The sequence below is a fragment of the Triticum aestivum genome, chromosome 5A (genome assembly GCF_018294505.1).
Source record: "Triticum aestivum cultivar Chinese Spring chromosome 5A, IWGSC CS RefSeq v2.1, whole genome shotgun sequence".
NCBI lineage: Eukaryota > Viridiplantae > Streptophyta > Magnoliopsida > Poales > Poaceae > Triticum > Triticum aestivum.
In genome coordinates this window covers 594667212-594681586 of record NC_057806.1, presented here as the reverse complement: position 1 = coordinate 594681586, position 14375 = coordinate 594667212, and the positions used below count along the sequence as shown (strand labels likewise).

The 14375-nt window shown below is 44.3% G+C and overlaps 2 long non-coding RNA genes across 2 annotated transcripts; both read right to left on the bottom strand.

Moving 5' to 3' along the window:
* Positions 1-1942: 1942 nt before the first annotated feature.
* LOC123107868 (uncharacterized) lies at positions 1943-7295 on the bottom strand. Its single transcript, XR_006451779.1, has 3 exons — positions 7232-7295; positions 6852-6934; positions 1943-1986 (listed from the first exon to the last, which is right to left on the bottom strand). It is a non-coding gene; the product is annotated as an uncharacterized lncRNA (long non-coding RNA).
* Positions 7296-8059: 764 nt separating this feature from the next.
* LOC123107867 (uncharacterized) lies at positions 8060-9348 on the bottom strand. The gene is made up of 4 exons (XR_006451778.1): positions 9286-9348; positions 8720-8819; positions 8205-8263; positions 8060-8114 (listed from the first exon to the last, which is right to left on the bottom strand). It is a non-coding gene; the product is annotated as an uncharacterized lncRNA (long non-coding RNA).
* Positions 9349-14375: the final 5027 nt, after the last annotated feature.

Sequence of the window (14375 nt, the reverse complement as noted above, 5' to 3'; positions counted from 1 at the left end):
TGGCAGCGCACACCCTTTAGTACCGGGTCGTGGCTCCAACCGGTACTAAAGGGGGGCCTTTAGTACCGGTTGGAGCCACGACCCGGTACTAAAGGGGGTGCGGTTCCCGCCGCTTCGCCTGGCCAAAACAGACCTTTAGTACCGGTTGGTGGCTGCAACCGGTACTAAAGGTGGGTTCTATATAAGAAAACACTTCAAAAAATTTGTCAGTTTCTCATCTCTCCCTCTGCTTCTTTCTCCTCTGCCCCGTCGCCGCCGCCCCTCGTCGCCGCCCCGTCGCCGCTGCCCCTCGTCGCCGCCCCCATCACCGTCCCCGTCGCCGTCCGTCGTTGTCTCCGTCGCCGCGCCCCGCGCCGTCCTCCCGTCGTCCCCGCCCGGCCCGTCCCCGTCCCCGTCGTCACCGTCCCGTCCCCGTCGCCGTCTCTGTCTCCGTCCCCGTCCCCGTCGCCGCCCCCCATCGTCGCGCCTCGCCGGTGAGCTCCTGCCCCGGCCGCCAACCACACACACACACACATTGTTATAGAATTGTAAGCAATCTTTCTGTTTTTTAGTTATAGAATTATTATAAATGTTAGTTTTAGTTATAGAAATGTTAGTTATATAGAAATATTAGAAATGTTAGTTATATTAGAAATGTTAGTTATATAGAAATGTTTTTTAGTTATAGAAATATTAGAAATGTTAGTTTTAGTTATAGAAATATTAGAAATGTTAGTTTTAGTTATAAAATTTAGAATTTTCATATATGAAATCACAATCCATCATTTAAAAAATGTTACTTTACTTTTGCGGCATATAGTATTTGTTGTCGACGATGCCCGGCCCGCATCCTCGCCGTCGACCCGTTCGCGACGACGTCCTGCTTCAAGGACCCATGTTCGCCGGGTTGGCACTGGGAGGTGCTACCTTCAGGGGCGCGACGCTTGGTGAGGAACCCGGCCCCGGGTCCCGTCGTCGACCCTCGTCTCCTTTGGTGGCGTTCGCGTGGGCCACTTTCGGTGCGAAGGGAGCCGGCCCCGCCGGAGGTGGTACGTCGCCGTGTCAGGGAGGAGGACGAGCACGTCCATCACTACATGGCTGCTATGGACGTCAGGTTCTCCAATACCTGGCAGGTTCTTTGGGGAGATCACCCGAGCTATGATCCAGTGATGGTTCCTTCATTTTGGTTGTCCACCGCCTAGATTACTCTCTAGTATTCGATCTTTATTAGCTAGCTAGTGATGTATTCGATATATAATATTTGAGATGATTTATTCGAGATTATATATATTACTAGTAAGATGCCCGTGCGTTGCATGGAATAACTATGCATGTGTTCAGATTGACGTATGTCGGGTCATCCCATGTATGTTATCAATATGCTTTTCCAAATATTCAATTATGCTCCCGAGCTTACATACATCCAAATGAATAGTAAATGCAAACAATATAGAATTTTTCAGTATTACACACACGCACATACACACACCATACGGGCTGGGCATTAGCCACCCAAACCCAATACACACACGCACATACACACACCATACGGGCTGAGCATTAGCCACCCAAACCCAACACGCGTAAACAACTACTCCCTACATCATCCTTGGTAACATGAACAAGAGCATCGTCAACCAGTAACCTGACAAACTGCAGTTAACTCTCATACAGAAAAAAAAGATATTGTACACAGAATCCCAAAATAGACCAACACAGGAGAGCACAAAAAGGACGATGACGACTACATCGCTAGTCTCATGACCATGGGGTTCCAGCCATGTCGACACCCATACACTTCCTGCACCACCATCACCAGCTTGCTGGATCTATGTCACAACAGTCCTCAAAGAGCTCCTTTCTGCAAGGTTGCTCAAGATGTTAGGAACTGTCAAACACACAAAACTACATTGTTTGGATCCCCAGGACCTTCTTTTAGTCGTTTGCTCAAAACCATCTATGATAACAATGTTGGCCCTCGAGCTCTGGCTTCATCCATCTTCTCACCTAAAAGGAAATCAGGTAATCAGTACTGCATATATATAATGGTCTGTAGTATATTTAGACAAACGAAAAAAACAAGGAGCTTGTAGAGGGTATGTACTCTGTAGTATATTTAGGCAAAGGAAAAAACATTGAACAACACTTGTACATTTTGTACGGAAGCAAAGAAACAAATTGTTAAGTAAAAGATGTTTTTGAATCATATGTATTTAGAAGGGGTGAGTGCACATGCATGTAGATACAAAAATATTAGTATTGGACTACTTGTAACTTTCTTACATCAACCAGGTTTCTGCGAAGAAAAACAAAATGCCAATAACAGACAGAAAGGAAACAAATATTCGGGGTGTGCCCTAAAAATTGGATGTGGAGCTACCAACCAAATGAAATGCGTTGATGACAAAGCAACCTGCTGTCGGCATTGTTTGAATTATTACTATTATTTTTAACAAAGGGAGTAACAAAGGAAACTACTAAAAACAATTCAAACACACATATAATTGTTGTTACAAAAAATCATGAACACTAAAGCAAGTATCTAAGTTGTCTTTCCGTAAATCCTCCACATGACCCTAGTTAGATAGATATAATTTTTACGGGAACCAAATTGTACTTAAGTGATTTATACCTTGGACTACATGCTGAGAACTTCTTTGTAGACTATGTTCTTTGTAATATTTGCAGTGGAGTTGGACTGGCCTTCCTTTTTTTATCCAGTACAGTAAGAATCTTCATATTACTTCTAGATGTAGCTCTAGAAAGAGCAACATAGAGCTGCCCGTGTGAAAATACCGGTTCAGGGAGGTATACACCAACATTTGGTATAGTTTGTCCTTGTGCCTTGTTAATGGTCATAGCAAAGCTAAGTCTAACTGGAAACTGCTTCCTCTTGAACCTAAATGGAAACATCTCATCGTCTGATGGGCAAAGAGGAATTTGAGGAAGGAACACCCTCTTACCAGCATGCTAGCCCAACACAATCTCAGCATCTATTGCATTCCTCATGAATCCTCGGACAATCAACCTCGTCCCATTGCACAAACCACTCGTTGGGTCAATGTTGCGTAACAATATAATAGGGAAATTAATTTTCAGCTTTAGGATATGGGGAGGTAGCCCATTAGGTGTTAATGAATTCAAGAATTCTGCAGGGTAGTAGTTGTGTGGATCATCCTCCGCGTGATCAAAACTATAGTATATCATTTCCTCCCCAGGAAACCTCTCAATCATTTCATGTTAATCTTGTCAACGTACTCATTCCGAGTTGACAAAATTGCTCGGGACGTTATGTAATTTGGATCCAAGAGGTTTTCTTCTAGGGTCATCTGGAAAACACTTTCAATAAGCTTATCAATATCAGTGGCGTCGCTGGTGTATGGTACACAAATCTCATCTGGAAGCCGTATGTAATCATCATCCACGGTATCTTCACTGCCATTCCCAACACGAAGAAGGTAATCAGCAAACCATGGATCGCTCTGAGCCCTCATATTACACAAGTCTTAGTTGTCTCATATTCTCCCAAAGGTAAGACTTACGCAGTGTCGCGTCAGTTATTTGGGACCGTTTTCCCTTACGAACAACAGGAAGCACTTGTCTGAAGTCTCCCCCAAACACAATTGTCTTTCCACCAAACGGCAGGTCAGGTCGAGCCATGATGTCCCTCATGCTATTGTCAAGGGCCTCGACCGCCTACCGCTTTGTCATGGAGGACTCGTCCCAAATTATGAGGGACGCCCTCATAAGAAGCTTAGCTGTCCCACTTTGCTTGGTGAAACTGCAGACCCCACCGTCTTCGGTGTTCAATGGTATTTTAAACCTTGAGTGTGCAGTCCTCCCTCCAGGCAAGATGGATGCAGCAACGCCTGATGTCGCTGTTGCAACAGCTATTTTACCCTCGGCACGTACTTTTGCAAGTAGTGCTTTGTACAGATAAGTCTTTCCCGTGCCTCCGGGTCCATCAACAAAGAACACACCTCCTTGGCCACTATTGATGGTCGCAAGTATCTCATCATATGCATATCTCTGTTCTGGGTTTAGGAAAGATGACAAGCCAAGGTGTTCTGGGTCCACCTCTATCGTGGACTCCTCTATGATCTCCCTAGCCTCATTATCCGAGGCATCATATGACTTGTCAATTTCTGGGAGAGGGAATGATGATATGTCCTTATCCATCGATTCAAGCATATTCTTTATATCTAATAATGCCATCTGCTCAACTGCATGGGGGCACATTTGTGTTAGTCGATAGTCTTCTGTCATAGCTTCCATGTGTCTGTCCCATAGGCCATGCACATTGCTGGGTTCACAAAAGACCAATATAGTGGCAAATAGCCTCCGAAGGGAAGATGGCATATGAAAAACCTTAGCCTCATCAAGACACTCGTTGATAGTATTATCTGACTTGATAAGACCCCTCCTTTTAGCAGCTTCACGGAATGTCGAGTAAACAATACCATTCACTGTTCTAAGGTCTTGGAAGGATGTAGCACCTGTGACATGGTTTAGAAGCACTCTAAGATAATACCTCTCCCCTTCAGCTGGATGTGCAGACACAATTCTCCCAATCTGTGTGCGTTCATCCCTCCTTTTCCAATACTTTCCACCTGACATCCAAACAAAATAAGATGGGAAATCCTTATATAAAATTCCTCGAGCCAACTCATATTTCTTGTTTGCCTCAAAATACTCAGTTAGCATGGTCTTGGAAGCTCCTTCTTGAGAGAGGACATCATTCAGATTTGCACCCGCTGGAAATGACACCATGTGCATATTAGGGAGGTGGAGTTGGAGTTGTCTAACAGATGGAAATATCTGACTAAGGTCAAAACCATATATCCTCCATAATGCTTCTGGTGGAGTAACCCACCTGGAATCTCGGTATTGCTTTATCTCATCAATGTTCCTATCACTATCCACCTCATCGATAGAAACAGATGCTCGATCATGCCCCTTATATATGTATTTAAAGAGGTACTTTACAGCTTTTATGCTTGAGCAAACCTCGACATTGATGTGGCAATTATACCTTCTTACTAGGTAAGGATTATATGGAACAACCCACCTATTGTCTAACTCTTGGCCACGTACCTTTGCACGGCGTCCATCATCTCTCCTCCTATATATGGGATATGAGTCCTTTCCCTGAAGGGTTGACACATTAAATGGTCGTGGATAATAGTTCTTGCAGCTACCTTTCTGCATGCACACGTTCTTGGGGTTTAGGACTCCACACGGACCACGCATCATGTGCTTCACGACCATTTTGTACAACTCGAGATACTTGGATTTGTCTGGCAATTCAGCAGATATGAGACAGCCATATTGCTCTGGGCATGTTAGCTTGTACCTCCCCTCCATGATTAGGAGGAAATGAGCATGTGCTAGACCTCTTTTCTGGAACTCAACTACATACACATATGCTGCTACCTTACCAAGAATGTGCCTTTTAAAAAGTTGTATCTTGAGGTCTTCCAACTTTGCTCGAAATACTCATACAATAAGATCAGGACGATCCTGTGGGGTTTGTCTAGGCTCTAGCTCACTAATTATTTCATCCCAATTAGGGTTGCAAGTCATGGTTAAAAAAATATCTAGCTTCCCATACTTTTGCACCAAGGCCATGGCATCAAGGTATCTTCGTCTCCTATCTCTTCTTCCCCCAATAAATGATGAAGGAACTATAGTCTGTTTGCCCACTTCATCCGCACGGTTTTCCCCAGCTTGAAGGCTATCGACAACACCTTGGTATAGATCAACACATATTTGTTTCTGGTGTTTTTTTATATAGTCCAATCTTGAGCTTTCAACCTTGATGTACATATCAACCACATATTGTTGGGATAGTCGTTTACCGTATAGCATGGTGTTAAATACACCACGACGCATTTGAAACTTGTAGCAATAGTAGTCTCTAACGGAGACGCATAATCGACTATTTGTATATGAACCTATAAAATGAGAGATAACAAAAGGATAATATTGGGAATCAGGAAAAGTAAGTACAATGATGATAAACAACATTAACACATGTTATTTTCATTATATGAATTACCTAGACTCTGTCGACCACTGCGACGGGACTGAAGCATCTCATTCAAGCTAACACCATTCTTTGGGATTTCAGGATGCCAACCAATCTCCCCTCTTGGGAAGAATAAAGGGTAAGACAACGGATCATAACATCCATAATATGGTTGGATGCTATATCTCTTGCTGTCGTTTCCGAACAATACTATGCTACGCTCAAAGTACTTACAGAGTTCACTACCCTCAACCCAAATAGCTGCAACCTCCGATGATATAGGCACATTATACCTCCGTTGGTCCAACCTCATGTCGGTGTTCAGTTCAATACGGTATTCCTCAAGGTCATCGACTCCACCTAGATTCCTGAACGTTTCAGAATAAGGATTATCCTTCAGGATGTCAACAAGCCTTCGAATGACATCTCGGTCTAGGTTCAGGGAGCGCCGAAACCTATGTTGTAAACCGGGATCGTCATCATAGAAGTAGAGTTCCAAATGCTTTGGCCCATCTTGAGTTGGACCAAATGAGAAGATGTTGTGGTAAATCTGACCGTGAGCTCGAAACATATAGACTCCTGACTTCATGTTTGTGTATCTGTTGTCCAGACTGACTCCAAGGGTAGTGAATGAAAAGTGTCCATTGAATTATCGAATGTTATCCCTAAAATGCACGACATTGGGATCTGAACTTGTGTATAGCATTTTAAGTTCCAAGGGTGGTTCTAAGTGTGCCAACTTAACTTTTCTAGACCGGCAACAAAATCCATTTGTCTCATACTGGAACCTCTTTGCACCACAATGCTTGCAATCAGGTTTAGGTGCCAGCGTGTGAGTACTTACAGGTATATTCTCGTAGACACGATCATATGGATCAGGAACTGTTGTAAATGCATCCATCATGTCATCACAGTCTTCATCATCGCCTACATATACATGAGATGAATAGTGTTATATAGGTCTTGCAGTTTTTGTGCAATACATGTAGGGAAGTAAGGCATCCACGACAATGGCAATACCTTTGCCAGCAAATATGAAGTACTCATCATCTTCTTCTTCAGACTGATTATCGTTCGCAACAAAGCTTTCTGTTGGGGAACCTAGACATATGAAGCCATTGGGAGCCAATAATGAATTGTCCATTCTAAGTTATAAGGATGGTTCTGAATGTGTGCTATAATATAATCAGTAATGAAAAGAAGGCATCCACACCATAAGCATACCTGTGTTAGTGAAAACTCTGTGATCCTCTTCCACCGCTTCAGGTATGCTTTCAAGATTACCTGTTATTTCAATGATAGTGTAAAATACCGGCTCAACCTTTGAAAAAATTGGTGAGATAAATGAATGTGTATGTGAGAATTACCTTGAACCGTAGCAGAAGTTTGTGCCAGCGTACTTGGGCAGCTAAAGACATAAGAGCTTGATGATAGATGTCCCACCAATGAACCTTTAGGGCACTGCATTGCGACAGAATCCTTATAGAGGGTATCTCGTTTGGCTGCGTAGCTTGCTTTACGCTGAGCTAGGAGTGCTTGCCGCTCTTCGGGTGGTAGGCTTTTCCTACGTGCTCGCTGGCGTGCATTTCTTTCTTGCCTCTCATCTAGCGTCAAACTTTGCCTTCGTGCTCGCTGGCTTGCATTCCTCTCATCAAGTGTCATGCGTTGTCTTTTCTGTCTTCTCTGTGCATTAATCCTTTCCTTCTCATTTGGTGTTAAATTTTGCCGACGTGCTCTCACACGTTCCCGCCTTGCTTGGATTTGTTCAGGGGTACGGCTAGCATATCTTAGTGCTTCGCGTGCACGCTTTTGCCCTACAGTATTTTACGATGAATTAATTAAGTGGGTAAACAAAATTACATAAGCACACACTTTCGCCTTATAGACTTACCTTTGGAACTTTCTCCTGGCTCCAAGTACTCAATTGATGTCAGCATATCATTATTAGTAGGAAAAATCACAGCTGATTGGTTTGTCACTTCATCATCCGAAGAAGACGAGTAACTCAAATGCGTCACACAAGTCGGCTCGCGTATAAATAGACCTATCTAAGTCGGTGGCATGCCATTGGGCCCAGTTCTGTGGGACTTATTATTGTCATCGACCACTGTGTTATTTAAAGTTGAACCAATAGTCAGATTATACAAATATATGCAAAAAGATTGTTCCGCCAAGCGATAAGGGACAAGATAGCAACCTTTTTGTTTTCCTTTATTGCTTTGTTGGCACGAGGATTGTAACATTTGGGCGCAAGACCTGATTATTTCTCCCCAAAATAGAAGAGTATGAGGTTAGCCAAATGAATTAAAAGCTCAAAACACAAAAGCCAATAGGAATGTTATATGTAATCTAACAAGAATACTATTCTTTGCCAAAAGACAACATGATATTTTGTTTTAAGCCAACGACATGTATGATAAATTTAGAGCAATTTATATTTAGATCTGAAATTGCACATATGATAAATTTCATCATCATCAAGTAACAATATGAATAAAACAAATGATATGCACATGTATGGTAGCCAAAAACTACAAATCAGAACATAGTAGTATACAGAAGTGATCAAGTATGAATTTTTCACAGCATTTCCATAGAACCTATCACAATAGTTTCCAAGCATGTCTAATAATAGGCTTCACAACTTCCAGTCAACAGTGGGAGTATGAAGCATGATGCACTCGCACATACTGAATATTCATCCTAATTCACCCAGTATGTCCTGACCTTGTGATTATTCAGTTTCACACCTAAATCCAAGGGTTTCTCCTGGAGACTTCTAATTTCTGAGCTTGATGAGTATCTTTTGGACCTGCCATGTGGATCGTCATTTTAACAATCAGTGATTCGGTGAGAAAAAAATTCCAATTGTAGTTGGAGCTGCCACTGAGTATTTATGTGCATATTTAGTACCAATGCATATTTACTATTTGGTTAACTTAAGCAACTATACTTCAAGATTTCAATTGTAAGCAATATCACAATACAAGTATAATGTGGTACTACAAAAGTATAACATCAATTGACAAGGATGTGGCTATACGTGGTCCAGCAATCTATGCCAATAGATGAATAAAAAATCAAACTGCTATTATATTCGCTAATTATCAGTGCTAGCATTTATTGTGTAAAAATCATATTAGAATAGAAGTGGGCTAGCATAGCAATCTAAGAATTGTAAACCATTCCTCTAGTACTGGTGCTTGATCTCCTAATCAGATCAGTCATTTCTGTCATTGCACCTCTACAATTACACAAGTAAGAAGATCCACCCATACCTTGGTCCTTCACGAAGTAGAACAGAAGACGAAGTCCTCACAATCCGTTCAATCTGAAGAATGCCGTGACCAGCGTTTGGCTTCTTTGGGTGCAGCAGCAAGAGTGCCATTTTCTTTATATTGGTCTTCAATAGTAGTTTCTAGACAGCTCCACATTGGCGCGCGGATTTGAACTCAGAGTGCTAGAAAATTTGATATATATATATATATATATATATATATATATATATATATATATATATATATATATATGGGCCTGCAAGGATGGTTTCTAGACAGTTCCGCCTGGGCGCGCGGGTTTGGCAGAAATTTGAATTTGGGAGGCGGCATGGGTGGACAGGGTGACAGTAGCCAAGAATAGCGCGCCAGTGGGGAAGGGCAAGGAGTAGTATGTGGCGGCGCCGCTGCCGCTGTGAATGAGCAGCTCGTAGCCGGTGACGTACTTGGGGCAGTCAGCATTGGAGGAGAGGGTGAAGGGGGCGGATGAGACATCGAGAAGGGGGAGGTGGTGGCGATGGTGGGCGGAGGTCGGTGGGAACACTACAGCAGAGGAAGAGGCAGAAGATCCGTCGACGGCGGACCAGCGGCGGCCAGCGGCAGAGGAGACGGGTGAGACGGCGGAGGGGACAGCAAGGGGGAGAGAGGTGGCAGTGATGATCTACGCTAAGCCTGCAGCAGCAGAGGAGGAGGCAGTACAGGCGTCGTTAGGCGGACGGTGGCGGCGGCCTGCTTGCCGAGGTTGGCATCGGACGGGGAAGGGGGCAGAGCCACGGAGGAGACGGCGAGGAGGATGGGGTCGTCGCGGCGGTGAGAGGTGGGGCTGGTAGAAGGCATAAGGCGGGGGGAGGGGTGGGGAGGGGAGCAGGGGTTGAACGGGGCCGGCAGCTGCCACATCGCCGGATCAATTCCAGCGCTGTCGGCGGCGGTTCGTACGATGCCTCCCGTTCTAGAGAGGAGATGGATAAGGTCGATAGCTGTTTTTTTACCTGGTGGGGGTGGGGCAGAGACTCGAACAGGAAAGATGGACCGAGGGGGCTTATCTGCAAATGTGTGATGCAGCGGGCGTTTTTTTGCAAAATGTACCACAGATTGATTACAGTGCGTTGGATGCAGATCCGATGGTTGAAATTGAAGCAAGGCAGGCACACCATCATCACCAACTCGTATTTTTATAGGAGTAGAGATTCGAGACGATGTATTCGAGATTATGTCTATTATTCGAGATGACGTATTCGAGATTATATTCGATGATTCTTATTATGTACTATGATTGATTTAGTTTTTCCTTATTAATTGATTGCATCCATGCATTGTAATTTGAATATATTTCTTTTGGATTAGTTAAACAAAACCTATGGCGGACAATACCGGTAGAGAGGGAGAAGAGGCCCTGTTCAATATCATACGCAATCCTCGCGGGCGATGATGATCAGAATGAAGAAGATTATGACGGCTCCGAATATCTAAACAACACCGGGGAGGGTGATATGATATTCGATCATGACGACCGAATTGATGAAGTCATGAACTATGAACATGACGAAGAAAATGTTGATCTTGAAAAAACAAAGACCGGCGAGGTATATATATTTATATAAGCAGGCATCTGGTGATCATCACATGTTTTAAATGACTTGAAGATATATTAATGAATCGATCTTTCTTCTTTCAGCCATCCGGATCGAGCAAATCTTCAGGCAACAGGAAACGAGGCCCGAACAAAAAGTTGAAGGAGGGCGTAAAGTACAATATCGAGGCCATCAAACCTAATGGCGAACCATTAGCGCCTAAGAAGATTGCGGACATGTTCATTCGTCAGTGCGGAGTTCTTGTGAAGGACCAACTCCCGATCTCCCTTCAAGAATGGAGAGAGCCAGCAAAGCCACGTCCAGGAGTTACTTTTGTCGACGACAGACAAAAACTTCTGCTTTAGGAAACGCTCATGGAACATTTCACCCTACCAGATCATTTCACAGATGCAGATGTGGAGAAAGTCAAGGACGCTGCTCTTAGGAAGATGGCGGTTGCATTCAAAAACCACAAGAATCATGAATGGGCTAAGTACATCAAGGGAGGAAGGAAGACTCCAGTATTCGAGGGAACACTAGAGAAGCAAAGTGCTCATTGGGACGATTTCGTGAAATACAAGGATTCGTAATTATCTAAGGAACGGTCGAGAATAAATAAGGCCAATGCCGCAAAAAAGGATAAGTTCCATAAGCTGGGGCCAGGTGGCTATGCGGTGGGAATGCCTAAGTGGGATAAGTCTGAGAAAGAGATGGAGGATGTAGGTGTCACTCCAGAAACATTGAGCTGGCCCCCCAGGTGCAGGACTTGGTTCTATGTGCATGGGGGGAGTTGGACCCGAAGACAGGCAAAGTTTTGAAGAAGGCATGTCTGGACGGAGCCGAAGATAAGCTACTTGTTGCAATAGAAGAGGCTCAATCGGAGGTGTTCCAGCCCAACAGAGAGAATGATAAGCTTACGCGTGCCCTGGGAAATCCTGAACACCCGGGAAGAACACGAGGCATGGGCGCTATTCCGTGGTATGAGGGGTTTTTGGACTGGAACGCCGACTACAGAACTCGTGCGAGAAAGAAGATTGCGGAGGAGAAGAAGAGGGAGATGGAGGAGGAGCAGAGGAAGCTAGACTATGAACACCTTCAAGGCCTAGAATCAGTGCACACAGACTTGGCAGTCAAATTCCAGCGGCAGCAGGAGCAGATCGACTCACTTAGCCAGCAAAGGGGGTCTCAGCAGCTGCAGCAGCTAGCATATGATCCAACATTGGATAGCACCGTCCCATCCATGCTGAGAAGCAGCGTGGGTTCCGCCCCGAGTAACACATTGCTGGATAGCTACCCAGTGGATGACATCATGGAGAACACTAACTGCGAGCTGCACTTCGAAATGAAGAACATATCCATGAAGGTGGCGGACGCCCTTGCTTTTACAAATCCCCCCGAGGCAACCTTCCATTGCAACCCGATTCCAGCGGGCTATGCTCATGTCTTGGTTGATGAGGTGGTGGACCAATATTCGGGGCTAGAGCTTGACATTCCTGGAGGTGACGATGAGCACACACTGGGAGAGGCCAACCATAGTATCATCCTATGGAGAAAGGACTGCATCATCTTTCAAAGGCCACCGACACCGCGTCATCCGACTCCTCGTCGAAGTCCCCCACCGAGTCAGCAGACTCCCGCTCCACCAAGTCCACCAAAGCATCAGGCCACTCCTCCTCCAAGTCCGGCACAGCTTCAGGCCACTCCTCCTCCAAGTCCGGCACAACGTCAGGCCACTCCTCCTCCTCCAACTCAGCCACGTCAGCCGTCTTTGCCGCCTCAGCAATCACGGAAGAGAGCCGCCTCAGCTATGGTGCATAGAGGTACAAGTCGAGGTAGTACTGGAGGTACAGGCGGAGGCAAGCAATTTCAATATGGTCCAAGCCTCGCGCCTCTTCCGCAGAGGCCTTACAGCAAGTCCGAGGAGGAAAACATAGCCATATCGAAGGCTGAGGTGGAAGCCCATTTTGCACCGAAACCGCCACCGCCGCCAAGGGAGAAAGTGCCTGAGGAAAAGATTGACCACTTCATTTGTATGGCTAGAGCACCAGCTCCCAAGCCTGTTGACACAGACTATGAGCGCCACATCAAGAAGTTAAATCGAGCACGTCTACAGAAAGAGGCGACCTCGAGCTCGAGCAAATCAGCTGACAAAAGGAGCGGTAAAACCGTTCCCCAGCTGGGAGAACAGGCGGCGCAATCAATCCCCCCGCTTGTTGTGCCAACAACACATGAGAGTAGGCGCGCCCAATATTATTGTGGGCAAACCGTTAACGTTCCCGGGCTGGGCAATGTGGTAATAACCGAGGAGCATATTGAGCAGGCTGAAATGCTCATGATCACTGTTGGACAACTCCTCGATATCGAGCCCATGTCTCCAACTAGAGAGGAGGAAATACAACGGAAATATGTCCGGGGCCAACCTTTGGTCGAGCCAGACGAGGTCAAGAAGCTCCCAATGAGAATGTATGAATTGCATCAATGGTACATGAACATTACCAAGATTTCCAATCGAGAGTCCCTCATGGTGAATGTCAAGAAGGATCATTACTACCATGAGACAGCTGTATCCGTTGAGTATTCAGAACTATTTCAGCTATAAAATCAAGACGCACTCGACAAATCTATCGTCAGTTGCTATTGTCTGTAAGTGATTTCTTTCTGTAATTTAAGTCTCAAGCTAGCTGTAGTGATCATTTTGATCAATCATTACATGTAATTATCCTCACTATATTCTTTTCTGTGGTATTATACAGGATGAAGATTTATGAAATGAAAAAAGGTGGATGCTATGGCATTGGGTTCGTTGACCCAAATACCATTAATGAATACACATGGAAATTAGATCCATATTACTACCTCCGTTTCAGTTTACAAGTCTTGCGCGTATACCTAGGTTGCCAATTTTATCACCATAATATAAATTATATAACACAAAAATTATACCTTTTAAAATTAGAAACTCCGAAGTTTTTGTTGGAATATTTTTTGTAATATATGACTTGTATTAGGTTGGTCAAATTGACGACCTAGGGATACGCGCACGCCCTGTAAACTGAAAAAGAGGTAGTACGAAAAAAGTGTAGAGGAAAGCATGCTAGAGTTCTTCAAGCGCCTCAAATAAAATGAAGATATACTACTTCCTTACAACTTCGAGTGAGTCACACTGTCTTGTACTACAAATTCTGTTTTTGCCTACTAGCTAGCTACATGTTTTTGCTTACATATGCCCGCTTAATTAAGACATGCAAACGTGTGTGCATGCAGATTTCACTGGATCTTGTTAATCATTAAAGTTGATGAAGGAACAATTGAAGTACTAGACTCACTACTTAAGAAAGCAAGTGACTACACCATCGTGAAGGGGATAGTCAACAGGTAATTTCAATCATTATTAACTATATCTCGGCCTATTTAATTAGTTCATCATTTCCTGATAACAACTATTTAATAACCCATTTATTCATTTTCTTTGTCGGCGGGCAGGGCTTGGGCAAAGTTCATCAGGGCCACTCCAGGCTCATA